The sequence below is a fragment of the Etheostoma cragini genome, chromosome 24, assembly GCF_013103735.1.
Source record: "Etheostoma cragini isolate CJK2018 chromosome 24, CSU_Ecrag_1.0, whole genome shotgun sequence".
NCBI classification, from domain to species: Eukaryota; Metazoa; Chordata; class Actinopteri; order Perciformes; family Percidae; genus Etheostoma; species Etheostoma cragini.
This window is the reverse complement of record NC_048430.1, coordinates 8,435,701-8,450,008: the sequence shown is the minus strand read 5'-3', so window position 1 is coordinate 8,450,008 and position 14,308 is coordinate 8,435,701. Positions and strand designations below refer to the sequence as shown.

Sequence of the window (14,308 nt, the reverse complement as noted above, 5' to 3'; positions counted from 1 at the left end):
GGGGGGGGGGGCTTAAAAAGTTCAACACTGGCTTGTACAACAGAGGCTTTGTTTGTAGCATTTGGCAGACACAAAGGTTTTTCCTATGGCTTTTTCTTCTATCTTTTGGGAATCCTTCCTTTTTTATAATGTTTGTTTTTTCCACGCGAGGGCCAGAGGTGTCACCAAGAGGGGTGTAAAACGTGCAGAGATTCATACAGGCTGAATCAAACTTCCCTTATGTGATAGATCCTCGCTCCTCGGCCCCCTTGGAGCAGCGAGCACCGAGGAGGGATCTCTGAGGAGCTATGAGCGAGGATACACGAGAGCAGCCTTCGCAGGAAGCCCTGCACCTAAAAGCCGATGCTAACTCTGCCCGTACAGCTGACAAATGTTTGTGATGCTTCAGAGGAAAGGATGTCTCATCCATCTAAAACACATTTGCGTGTATCCCCTCCCCTCCCATGATTTTCTATGTCTCCCAAATGCTTGGTAGGACGGACTAAAATGCGAGGAAGAATGGCAAGTGGTGGAGACGGGGAGGCAATTTAAGGGAAGTGAGATGCAACTATGACCTCTCCTGTAGCTTTCAGCGTCTTCTGTACAGGTACCAAAACCAACTACTACGGCAACAAGGACATGATCCCCCTCTGGCTTCCCATTCAAGTGAACACAATCATACTGGCTTTTTTATATTGTGCTTAAAGCAGCTACATTGTCATGCCTTTAAACTCTTGAATAATCAATAAATAATTACCTCACATTTAAGATCATTTACAGGAGGAGAACAAAAGCAATAGACAGCTACAAAGACATCTTAATGACCAGAGACAGGCCAGATGATTGGTTAGGAGGGAGGGAGGGAATGAGTAATGTGAGGTTTGATTGGCTGCTGACCCCTGGGGATGCTAGCAGAGATTGACGGTCCGGACCCAGTGTGTGGAGAGCCTGCATTTCAGGATAATAGCAGGTAGCTGAGATTTGCGTCTACACCGAGCGCTAGGCAAACACGCGCACTTTCCAAGGTGGCTTATTGTGGCACTAACATAATAGGAAGAAAACAGACATTGGAGGTGCTTATTAGCAAGATTACAATATGTCAATCACCTGAGGAGTGAAAGAACAACATAATAAAAGAGCAGTAGAATCCATTTGAGCGTAGGCTTTGATTAGCATACTTATTAGAAAAAGGATTTCTATTATGAGCTACGTTACTGCCTGTCAGAAATCCCTTGGTGAAATAATTTTTGTGTCAAATGTCTAGTGTTTTTTTTCCTTCTATTTTTGTTAGAGAGTTAACAAATTTGACGCGCAGCAAAGGGCCGCAGGTGGAATTCAAACCCAGGCCTCTGCCGGACTCAGCCAACATGGGGCAACCGCTCTTACTGGGTGAGCTAGAGGCCGCCCCCAAGTTATGCAACTTAATGCAACTCTGTGCAACTCAATGCAACTTGTGACTCAGCCTCTTAAAGCAAAGTGCAAAACCAAGAAATGCCTTTTTTTCCCCTCTCCAGGGGGCTTGTTGATCCGACCCCAGGGTTGGATGTCGTGCTGTTTCATAACTCTGACCCCATCGTGACACCCCGTGTTTAATGCGAGTTTGGCCTGCTCTCGTTAGCTCTGCCGTAACCCCCAGGTGCCTGCCGGGGGCGCTGTGAGTGGGAACAGGGGAGTCTGCTCTGCAACCCGACCCAGCTGTAGGCACGCACTAGACTGCTGGCAGACTCCACAGTGCTTCCACTGTGCCCCCTTCTCCCTGCCAGCCTCCGGGACCCGCTGGCAAAACCAAAGAAAAACTGTTTCCCTGTTGCTTAGCAACCGCAGGAAAGCCTTCCAGCGGGAGCGAGGGAGAGCAAAGAGGCAGAGAGCAGAAAGTAAAAATACAGATGTAGAAAGGATTTTTTCTTTTTAATTTACCTAATTAAATTAAAGGATTACTCTGCCCTTTCTCAGTCATTTTCTTTCGCTTTGACACTATTTAATGTCCTTCCGTCGCCATAAATAGTTTTTTTTCCCGAAGGTTTTCTAGATCAATATTGATCTGCATTCCTCTGTGCCGGAGGAGGGAGGAAGCAGGGCGATAAGGAGGAGGGAGGTCCAGAGGGAAGTAAACACAACCACCTGCATCTTCCCTCCTGCTGCGCTCCATTTTCAGACAAACACAGCAGCTGAAGGACGCTACTCGGAGGAGCTGCCCACTGCTGCCATGTATGTGATGTTCTCAGACTTAACAAGGCAGACGGGGATCCTTCCCTTCTTTTCTCTCAAAAACTATAAACTTAACAAGGTGAGTGGGAGGGCTTATTAATCCCAACAAGGTGCATGCACCCTTGATTGCTCACACACACCTCATTACCTTCATCCTTCCTTTTTAAATGACCCTTAGCTTATGACGTAAGAGTTAAAAAAAAAAAGGAGGAAAAACATCCAAAGGCTGGCAAGTCCCGGTCATTATTTTATCATTTCGAGTGAATCTTTTGATTTCAGCTTTGTGGATCCAAGTGTTTTCTCTGTTGTGAGAGCCACAACGGATTTTGTGCAGAAATGTAGCTTACTAGCTCGCTCACTCACAGACACATCTCAACACACAAACAAGTCTCAGATATTTCGATAACCCCCGCCTACACAGAAAAGAAAACACTGCCAGGAGGCACAGACAAGATTTCGTCGACATAGGTCAACTACCCATGATGCATTGCAAGTTTAACGTTTCCTCTAGCGCTTTTCTCCATCAATCGTAGGCAATTAGTGGCCTAGCGTGAAGTGCTCAGTCAAACAGAATCCTTTGCGGCCCCGCCAGGCTTGTTTTCTTTCTTCTTTCACTTTACCTCTGGGCGAACTGGGAAATTCACATGTTGGTAAATTGCTCTTTGCATCTACAGGATTCATTGCATTGGGGCCAAGGCAGGGGAGTCAAAGGTGCTCCATCTCCTACCACACAACATAACCATGATAAAAGGTGTCTGTGCTGTCTTGGAAACAGAATCTGCGTGATATGAGGCTGAGAGTTGCTGGTTGCTCCACATATGTGAGCATGTGTTCTGTGTCACACAGTATGAAGACATTTACTTTGTAGTGACTCTGATTTGGAAGGAGGAACATGTATTGGCAAGCCGGTATTAAAATGATCCAAGAAATGTCTTGCAAAGTAAAATAGATTTATCAGTTAATAAATGGAGACCTGGCACATACAGTCGGCTGTTTCGTGTCATAATGCAGCAGCAGTTGGTGAAAAAAAAGAGAGAAGCATGTGAGGTGAATAGTAAAGCCTGATTACAAATGGGAAAACAAAGTGACTCGTGGCTCTGCCGCATTCAGGAACCTCCAATTATAACTCAAATATACCTTAAAAGATACTCATGTAAGCTAATTCACCTAACTGCATGTGTTTAGGCTAATAGCCTGAATGTCTACTGTAAATTTTCATTCAACTTACTTTGCATATACTCAGGAAATCTTGCCAACATAGCCAATAGATTTGCATACAACGTTTCCCAAGAATGGCCTTTGGGCTTCCTCCCCGAAAAAACGCTGCATTAAGAAGAAGAATTAAGAGAGATTTGAATTAAAAACATCATTGTTGCACGCCCTCCATCTGAATATGTGTATTTTTATATGTATCTAATTTATTATTCCACCTTTTTTAAAGATTATTTTTGTGGGGCATTTTAAGGCTTGCCCTGCAGAGGGCAGAGAGCCGCAGGTCAGAGGCAAACCAAGGCCCACTGCGGCAAGGAGTAAACCTCTACGTATGGGCGCCTGCTCTACCAGCTGAGCTATCGGGGCACACTATTATTCCCCCTTTTACTGTATGTCACCAAAATAATTGGAAAAGGCCTCAAGATAGCAATACGCCAAGAATGCCCCTGAACACACCTCCCTGTAAAACCAGCACGCCCATGGATGCAATGTTTATGTTGGGATTATCTGTATGTCTCACTATTATAACCTAAACAACTCCTTATGTTGGGATTATCTGTATGTCTCACTATTATAACCTAAACAACTCCTTATGTTGGGATTATCTGTATGTCTCATTATTATAACCTAAACATCTCATTATATTGAGATTTGTCCTTTGCTGTGATCCAACACTGAGGGCTCTATCAAAGTGGGTTTATTTCCACCGTGGAGAATTTTCTCTAAAATGTTAATCCACCCTGGTCTCTCCCTCTGACAGCGCTGCTTTCATTAGGCTAAACCGATTTGTATAGACTCTTAAACAACACCAGTGGGGTGAAACAGCTGGATCACCCCCCAAAAAAACGCAGCTTTGTTATCACAAAATAATGAGGTATTTAAGTCGTGCTTGTGAGAAGGTGACGGTTGATACCATGAGATAACAATGTAATTCCATTGTTATCTCGGGACAGCGAACATAAGCACTACACACTAAGTTGCTGTGTTGAGATAATGAGATAGTAAGGACGTGATCATATGAAAACAGTTTGATATCTCCAGATAACACAATTAGGCTGTAATCTCCACACAGCAGGCTTAAAAATAGTGGGACGCAAAACGAAGAAGAAAGGAGGTATAGAAAGTAAGAGGGGGAAAAAAAGCGAAAAGTTTAGGTTTAGGAGGGGCAGTGTAGTGGAGCATTCGCAGGAAGCGCACATAGATAAGGGGAAGGGAAGTGGAGCACAGAGGAGATGTATTTCAAAGCATAATTAATAGTGCACCTGTTCCCGTCATCTGGATGAGTGAGAGTGTAAACGAGGTAGATGGCATGAGAAGGAGCGATGGGAGGAGGAATGATTTGGAGGAAGAAGATGAGGAAGGAACAGGGGAAGGAACAGCAAAGTGGAAAAGGAGAGGAGGAAGGGGGGGGGGGGGCATCAAAGTATAATGACACCATTATCAGATACAAGAGATGGTACACATATTATGGTGATTATGGCTCATTTCCATACATATAGAGCACTCTGCCAGTGAGTCAAGGAGAGTGCAGCAACAACAGTTTGATCCGACTGGAACGCCGGCGCATTCTGACTCCTCCACACGGCAGCAAAGTCAATCGGCGGGCAGGGACCTGTTTACCAATTCGCTTCAATGAGCTCTGTAAGAGAAGTATGCGCTCCTTCACCTCATGCGACTGTTTGGCTGCTAAGTATGCTGAGAGCACTCGGGCGTGACATTCAAGATTTTGAGAAATCCTGTTTAAAGAAAATCAAGGCATTTGAGAGGAGGGCCTTTGACTTTGAAATAAATCAAAATCCGGATGCATGAAATGTCACTGTGAAAATGACTCATTCAGCACAAGTATTTGTAGGATCTTTTTTTTTTTTGCATGAAACATCTCAAGTTTGTTGATGAATCAACAAGTGCAAGTGTGCAGGGGGGGGGGGGGGGGCTTTTGCTCAAATCATTTGGGCACCACATAAAATGCGGACGAGCGAGTGTTTTGAACCCACACAGCACTTTTCATCAGAGCGGTTTGAAATCTACTCCCTTCAAGGTATGTTAGCTTTTCCACCGGCACATTAGGGAAAAGAAAAGCTAATTTTTTCCTCAGCTCAATCAACAGACTTTAGCTGGACGGTGTTTGAGTGGAGGAGTATCTGCTCTCTCAGTGGCCTGAGTCGAGTTGCACCGTGATTGTGATCAAATACCAGAAAACCTCATCTATGTTCATTTCAATTTTAATTTTTATCATGCATTAAATAACACAAGGCTAGAGCTCACTCATCGTCAAGTATTTTTATGAATCATTTACCTATTTTTAGATGGTGCGAAAGTAGAGAGGAAACCAACTTTGGTGCAAGAGTTGGGAAATGAACCGTCTAATTGCAATTTCCCTAAGTGATTAAAACTTGAGAACTTAATTTTCAAAATATTGATTTATACATGCCTATGTCTCAGGTAAAAAAAACTGTACTTTTTTTCCCCGTTGGATCACAATAACTGAAGTTGCCACTGGTTGTATTGAAAGCCAAGTTTTCAGAGTCAGATACACACACTGACATGTTTCAGTTTCAATACTGCAAGCTAGTTTTGACAAGGACTTCGGGATGACAGAGTGGTGTGTGTGTGTGTGTGTGTGTGTGTGTGTGTGTGTGTGTGTGTGTGTGTGTGTGTGTGTGTGTGTGTGTGTGTGTGTGTGTGTAACCAGGGGTGTGCCTCCAGCAGCAGCTGTGCTACTGGCTTTTGGGCAATGATATTTATTGTCTAAGACAGCCCGACAACCTCATATAAGCCTGTTTAATGAGCGGCGTCCGTGAGGCGTCTGTGTTGTCAGGACACATTTACAGTAAAGACCCTGACTATGAAATTAAATTTACCAAAGGGGAAAGTTTGCTGCACATTAGCTGGCCAAACTAAAACAGTGACAGTGCGGTACAGTATCTGTTCCTTAAGCTGCAGTGAAAACACTAATACATAACTCATGAGGTGAGGCTGTTGTAGCAACCCAGCAACAGTCGCATGGCGTATCGCATTATGCTGTTGCCTTTGGGGACCCTACATAATGCAGTTATGTGACAAAGCTAGTGCACGTCAGCCACAGGCTGGCTTCTGCTCGCTTGACAGTAGCTATGGAGGAAAAAAAAGTGAGAAGCATGTTATGTTCTACAGCACCTAGCTCCTGTATCTCATATGTAAGTCCCTCATTATTCATGGTCATCCCAGTTTAGGACTGAGATTTTGAGAACTGGCAAGATCCCTGATGGGAGGGGCCAATCTTTTGCATTGGGGGGGAGACAACTCCAGGGAGAGGAGGAGCTGAGTGGCCTCCAATGCCCAATGTCAGTTCACTCCTCTGGGGAAGAAAAGGTGCTTAACGGCCCTTCCAAGTGATTGATGATTGGGCCCAGTGCAGAGGTAGGATGCAGCCATTCGAAGACGATGCAAGCCTTTGTTGGACAATCAATTCACAGCAATGGGAAGGGGGACAAAAAAATAATGAATTCCCAGTGTGGAGAGTTGAGAATGTATAGAAAATAAGAAGTTACAGACAATGATTGTGTTATAAAATATCATTGAGGACATAAATCATAATTCCTCTTACTGGGTGATAGGGAGAAAATCAGATCTCATGATATGCTTGACCAAATACCTCAATTTCGATATTGCGGCAATATTCTGCGGTTGACAAATTGTGCTTTAACAAAATATCTTCACACTTAGATTTTAGATAAATAATCATCAGTAATGTGGACATAATGTCATAAACTGGGGAAAGGCCAATAACAGAACAGCTAGAACAGTCTGGTAAGTTCAGAAAAGTACATCATGTTACTGTAATGCAGCCTTTAAAACCAGGAAAAAACACCACTTATGTCATACCACGATAGTACAATATCCAAAATCTGAGACGATATCTAGTGGCATTTCACGATATCGATATAATATCAATATATTGGCCAGACTTACACCACAATCTCACAAAATGCTACCTACATGCACAATCATACGTTTATACTAACCATTGTATTTCCATACATGCATAACTACCACAAAAAAACTCAACCTTTGAATTTTCATACTTAAAACACTTTTCTTCCTTACATACAAACTGTAGAAAACTACAAATATATTCAGGCGAGGTATACAGGGCAGCTGTGGGACTGATTACAACCATGTCAGATTTGATATGTCTTGTCTCTTTATAAAATGTGGGCGTGTGGGGGGTGCGTGCGTGTGTGTAAGTGTATATTACGGAGGGTATTTGTCAGCCATTTTGTCTCAGTAGAAAATAATGGCAGTGGCATCATCAGCAGTTATGAAGCACACCACGTTTCAGCGCTAAACTACTTCATTACTCTGGAATCAAACTGCCCTAATCGGAGATGGATGTCCTGATTTGTGGGAGCGCGAGGTGTGTGCATGTCTATGTGCACGCACCTGTTTGTGTGTGTGTGTGTGTGTGTGTGTGTGTGTTTGTCGGTGTGTGTCGGTGTTTGTGGAATTGTGTCTGTTACAGGGGCATCTTTGCGCATCGCTTGTAGAGGCTTGTTGGCAATATAAATCAATTTGACTACATAATGAAATCTGAGCAAGCACATATGACAAATCCCTGTCAAAAAGCTTCATTCATACGTATATAGGATCCCCCGCACTCCTGTTGACATGTTTGTGTTTAGACACCTGTCGGAAGGTGTTAAGGTTTGGCGACATAACACGTAAGTCCCATAAATATCCACTCCGTATCTTATTGACTTCTAATGAAGCCAGCATGACAGACATTCAAAGACGTGGTTTTTGTTTCGTTGTGATCTTTAAAAGGCTCTTACCACTCTGGGTAATCCAGGAATAGAGCAGCATGAAAAAATGGCTCGAGCAGAAAGTCGGCAGAGATGCCTGAGTCAACAAAGTTGCATGTTGCAAAGACTTCAAAAATCTAATCTAGTGATCTGTTTTTTCATCTCCAGGTAGGGCTGGGCAATATAATGATATTATCGATATTGTGATCTGAGACTAGATATCGTCTTCCATATTGGATATAATATCGTGATATGAGATAAGTGTTGTCTTTTCCTGGTCTTAAAGGCTACATTACAGTAAAGTTACGTCATTTTCTGAACTTACCAGACTGTACTAGCTGTATATTCACATTACTGAAGATTATTTATCTTAAATCTAAGTGTAAAGATATTTTGTCAAAGCATCAGTTGTCAACACTGCAATATTGATATTGAGGTACTTGGTCACGAATATTGTGATATATTATTTTCTCTATCGCCCAGCCCTATCACTAGGTTTCCATCCCAAGCTTTTCTTTAAGCAACTCATCCGCCTCCTTTCTTGTCCCTTATTTTTCTCCACTTGTTTTGGTTTCTTTCAAAATGAAGTATTTAAGATCTGAGAAGCGGACAGTTTTCTGTTCTGTTTAGCTCTAGGGGTTGTGATTGCAATCCCAGCTAGGTGAGGAGCACCACTATTGGACCTGGGCCAGAGATGTGACACATGGCCAGAATATCATAGTTCATAAAAATGCAGCGCCATTCGACCTGTGCTGGACCCGTTCATAAGGAGTCAGCCGTCTCTCTGAGCCTATGTGACATTAAAATGTGTTTTGGTTAAAATCAACAAATAATCGTGAGAATGATCGTGATCACAATATTGATCAAAAATAATCGTGATTATCATTTTGTCCATAATCGTGCAGCCCTAAAACCAGCCATACCAGTCCTGTGCACCTTTCCTTTATACATGACACTCAACGTGAAATTGAGTGCACATGACCGAGCCTTGCTTCCTCCCATAAATTAATATGGAAATGACTATAAATGCACCCCTGACACCATTCTTTGTCCAAACACAACGGATAATCCCGCTGCAGTACAAAAAACATCACCGACTGTGAGGTTGAGGTGCAGATCGTGGAGGGGGAGGCGAGAAAAAAAAGTTCTGTCTGGAAGTTTGTCACCTTGGATGAGCAATAAAAGAAAATGCCCAGATTAGCACATGGTGATTGGCCGGTGAATGCACCGAACCATGGCAGGAAAAAAACAACAACAAAGGTCTAATGTTGAAGTGACAATCAAGAGAAGAGTGGCAGTGGCCACACCAGTTACCAAACAACATCCATCTCAGTGTCAGTCCACATTACGCACAGTAAGCAGTTTTAAGTGTTAGTAGGCTCTGAGAAACTGAGTCCAGCGCGAGGGAGACCCAACTCAGAGGAGAGGTTAGTGAGGCCAGCGTCTCTACGGCAGGCGACAGAGTGCGCCACTTATAGAGGAACAAATAGGTCTACAGTAACAGAAATATGTGCAGAATCAAGACAGTCAAGACGGCCCAATGTTACCGGGTACACCTTGTTCAGCCTACAAATCCTCCACGGGATCAGTTACACATCACGTGAGTTTGCCCACCCGGCACCGCGTTTGTTCCTTGGGAGATGGATACGTGCGTCCCGCCTCCTGTACGTTATGGACGTCTGAACTTCAACTATTACAGACCTACAGACACTATTGCCTTTTTCCGTGCCAATCTTTTTGTTGCACAGCGAGTAAGACATTTCATCCATGAGAAATACAGAGGATGGCTGAAAGTATTTTGTAAGTGGATTTATCATTCATTTCCCGTCCTCATGTTTAACAGAGGTTAAGTAGCCTGTGAATTAAACAGTTAATAGTGTGAAAGATGTGAATCATTATCCACATAAATGATCAAACTTTTATGGAGTATCAGCGGCTATAATTATGTTTTTTCATGGCCAACGCCACAGACTTATGCCAGTAAGTGGAGTAAGAACTTTATTTTGTTCGGCACTTTATACTTTGAATTCGCCACGTTAAAGAGCCAGACGAGACTTTGTGTGACGGCCTGCACATTCTCATGTCAAGTTAATTTTTATAAATCACACTGTGTGTGAAAACCAGCGTACGCCAGCTTTTTGTGCATCCGCAACGTTTATACATGAGGCCCCAAAGGGGCCCCGTAAATTGAGGAGTATAGGAGATGAGTGTTTGAGTTCTGCATACATATTTCAAGAATATGTACAAAACACTAGGTAATAATAAATAGGACAGATCTGACAGTAGCTGTAATGGAGTTACAATAATTTAAGGACAAAGACAAAGTAACATTATGGAACATAACTGTCCTTTTTTCTCAGCCCCCTAAATCCTGGTTGCATCGGTCGCCGTGGTCCTGCTCAACGTCCTGCTGTGCCCCGTATTGCCCCGCTGCGCCCTGAACTGCTACAACTTCTATTCCAAGTCATAGTTCAGCTATCTTTTTTGTTCTTATAACTGCCAGTGTTCATCATTCCAACTTTTATAATTATGAATCATATTTCTCTATATCTGTATATCTGTAGACCTTCTATAAACCTATCTGTAAAGTGTCTTAAGATAACTCTTGGTATGATTTGATACTATAATTAAAACTGGAATGAATTGGATGGTGCAGTCGCTCTGGGTCAATCTGTGTGGTTGTCTGGAGTTTCTTTCAGCAGGCAGATATTTGCTGCTTTTGTCTTGTCTCAACAAGACTTTAAGTGTACAGCCATGCTAGTGCCTCTGTGAGGCTGTGCTTAGGTACAGTGGTGCTTTGAGCTCAAGTCTAACATTTTTGTGCTAAAAGTAAGTACAAGTAAAATGCCATGCTAAAAGTTGCACCTTTGAACATCGGCAGTATATCAACTTTGTGGTACTGTCCTTGTACTCACTACAAAAGTGAAAAAAAAAATGTTGGTTTGTATTGCACACAGACACACAAACACATGCTCACACTCGCACGTACGCTGTGTAAATGTCACTGTGGAACACAATCTGCTCCTTCCACTCAGCATAGCAGGTGCGGTATTTTCCCAAAGCCAGCTGTGAGAGGCAGATATAAAAGGCATCGGGAGAAATAATTTACACACACCCATAAATTAATCAGCCACTAAGATGGGTTTCTAATATCTGAAGAGAGGGCAGAGGTGGATGCTCTAAATGGCACGGCCGATGTCACCGATGTAACGTGCACCGTGTGTCCACTGCACTGGGAGAAAGTTGAAATCCCAGTGGCTGCACGAAACCAAGCTGAAAAAGAACATATAATGGAGCCAAGAAACAACAAAATCAGACTTAAAGTACAATGCCACTGTAAGACGCTAGGTTCATCCCAGATCACCCATTTTGGGGTCTTTAGCACTCAAGCCCCAACTTGTATGAAGGCAACTGGCTTGTAAAAAATGCCAACACCCAACATCCTAATGCAATTTAGGATTGGTATTTGGAGCCTAAGTGTAATCCAAAATTGATCAAAGTCTGCTGCATTTGGTTGTTGTACTCATATGTGCTGGTTTATCAAGCATGAAGAAGCTGTAATCATCATTGTGATATGTGATTTATTATTGGATTGTTAGGAGGCATGCATTAACCTGTAAGCAGTTGGTTTATGGTAATTGACTCCTAAAAGCCTTTTTTTCTTAAGAATATGTTTTAATATACTAAACTATTTATTTAATTGAAGTACTCACTTCTGCATAGAGACTAACACAAACAACATCATGCTTTTGTACAGCCTGTGGAACACTAACATTGGAGATTTATGCTATGCTGATGATGTTGTTCATAAACTGATATTTGATTAAATTCATTCACCAAACTACATAACAATTCCAGATCAGTTTTTTTCTGCCAAAGAGGAAAAGAACTTGATTTCTCTGCAAATGTGATTTTCCTGCAGCTTTTTTTCCCTTTCTCTTTGCATCTAGTGCCTCTATCATTCCCCCAGGAATAATAAAATGTGTGCCGATGCGAGACTATCAAACATGTTTTGCATGCACACAATGTGCAACTTGGAGTTCATATGCAAACACACCACTTTAATCAACTATGGAACTCTACAGAACTGAGGAAATTCAATTCCAAAATTCCAGAATGCAATTTCCAAAAATCATATAAATCATTGCGAGACACTAACTATTTAGAATATGATTTGATGCAATGGGCATACATAATTTATCCTGCAGCTACGATGTGTATGCTGCCTCCAAAAAGGCATATGATCTCAGCCTGTCTCCCAGTTTGCAGCTAAGATCTGAAGACTTCAGACTTCATGGGAAGCTGTTGAGACAAGACTGGCACAAGAAAAACAAACACATTTAGTGGTCTTTTGCAGTAAGAGGTTATTTCTTGGCTTGGCTTCACTTTTCGCTCTAGAAGTAGGGTACCCTTAGTACTCAATGTTCCCCAATGTTTCCCAACTTTCTGGGTGTTGTCAGAGGAAGGATGTTTGGGGATTCTTCTTGACAGAGACACAGGTTGTCTTCCTGCTGCTCGCCGTAACATATCCAAAGTTGCTGCCATAACAATAATGAAGAAAAAGCTATACACTAAAGCCACACTGGCCAGTCAGAGATAACAAGAAATGAAAAGGAATTAAAAGTTGGCCAAACAATCTTACCACTAGGACCATTAGTAGCAGTTCTACAGCATTCGATCATACAGTATCTTGCTCAGCAGATTAAAATTCATTCATTTTCACCACAAGGTTCATTAGCAAGTCTGATGTCAACAATTTTGTGGATTTCAGATGGGGTATTTGTTCAGGAAACGACAAAGGGAACGGCATCTTTATCATAACACCTAATCGTGTTAATATTTCTCTTGTGCTCACAGGGTTGTAGATCTGTATTATATATACACAGGTGTCTTTCTTACTAAGATACTTATAAATAAGATAAGTAGGGTTGGGTACCGACAGAATCAGTGTTGGTTCACGTAAAATCAAACGGAGCCAAATTTCCGAACCTGAGAGTAAGGGCAAGGTTATCAGTCCTCTCTGCATACTGACAGAGAGCGGAGGTCTGATCCACTCACACACACACACACACACACACGAAGAGGTGCTGACGGAGAAAACTACGTCTGCTCTGACTCACTGTGAAGTCACAGTGAGTCACGGCGATGCCGATTAGGTTGTTTTAAGTGTGGTTACAGACACCTTTTACTGTGATATGATATTAACAACGAGGGGAAAGCAGTTGCAGTTAAACAGTGCTTTCTATGCCCTGGGGGCAGACTGACAGGCTGTGGCTGTTAGGCAAAGACACTTTATTTCTATGGCACCTTTCAGCAACAAGGCAAGTCAAAGGGCTTTACATAAAACATTAATTAGCGATTAAAAACAGTCATGATGAAAATAAAACAGGCTAAAATATAATAATATACAAATACACAAAAAAAAGTTACAGTGAGTAAGACATTAATAATGATTTAATTTAATAGGTTGTGGGGACAGGTTTTGGAAGAGAGAGGTAGGGGTTTTATTTTTATTTTTGTTTAATTTCTGACATTGTAAAATATTCTAAATGAATAACACAACGTTCTAAGTAAATAGGTTCTGAAATCTTTTTTTGTAATTACAGAGGGAAAGTACCGAAAAAAGTACTGTTGGGTACCAGGTACCAAATTTCAGGTACAGGTATCGGGACTAGAACAGGATCAGATGCAAAAGGTACTCAGCCCTAAAGATAAGAAAGATAAAAACAATGAAAAAAAAAAATAAGAGCGATAAGAATAAAGAAAAAAAGAGAAGGAGCTTTGGACTTCCATAATAGCATTCCTATAGCCCCCAATGAGGGAAGGCTTTTAGTTGTGTGGGAGTAAATAACCTTTTAAGCAATAAAACTGTTGTTTTTTTAATTGGAACGGAGTGCCGAGTCTCTCAGTATTCATTATTCCCAAATATTACAAGGAAGAACTAAAACTATGATTAAAATTAATGTCCTACACGTCAGCCAACGGAATCCTTTCAAAACGTTCTAAAATAGCGCTCACTTAGCACTCATAACACTATTCACACCTGGTAATAAGATAGCCTGGTGTGAATGGAGAGAAATGCCACACTGTTTTACACTCACCGAGAGCAGAGAATGACAGGAAGGGGG

The 14,308-nt window shown here is 42.0% G+C and overlaps 1 protein-coding gene and 1 long non-coding RNA gene across 6 annotated transcripts in view; one reads left to right on the top strand and one right to left on the bottom strand.

Moving 5' to 3' along the window:
* LOC117939407 overlaps positions 1-542 on the top strand; it is a 20,066-nt gene extending 19,524 nt beyond the window's left edge. Inside the window, exon 4 of the long non-coding RNA XR_004655579.1 lies at positions 523-542. This is a non-coding gene — a long non-coding RNA (uncharacterized LOC117939407). The remainder of the gene's footprint in view (positions 1-522) is intronic.
* The window catches only part of LOC117939396 (receptor tyrosine-protein kinase erbB-4-like), a 238,984-nt gene that overhangs the window by 99,770 nt on the left and 124,906 nt on the right, over positions 1-14,308 (bottom strand). The gene's annotated exons all lie outside the window — the stretch shown is intronic.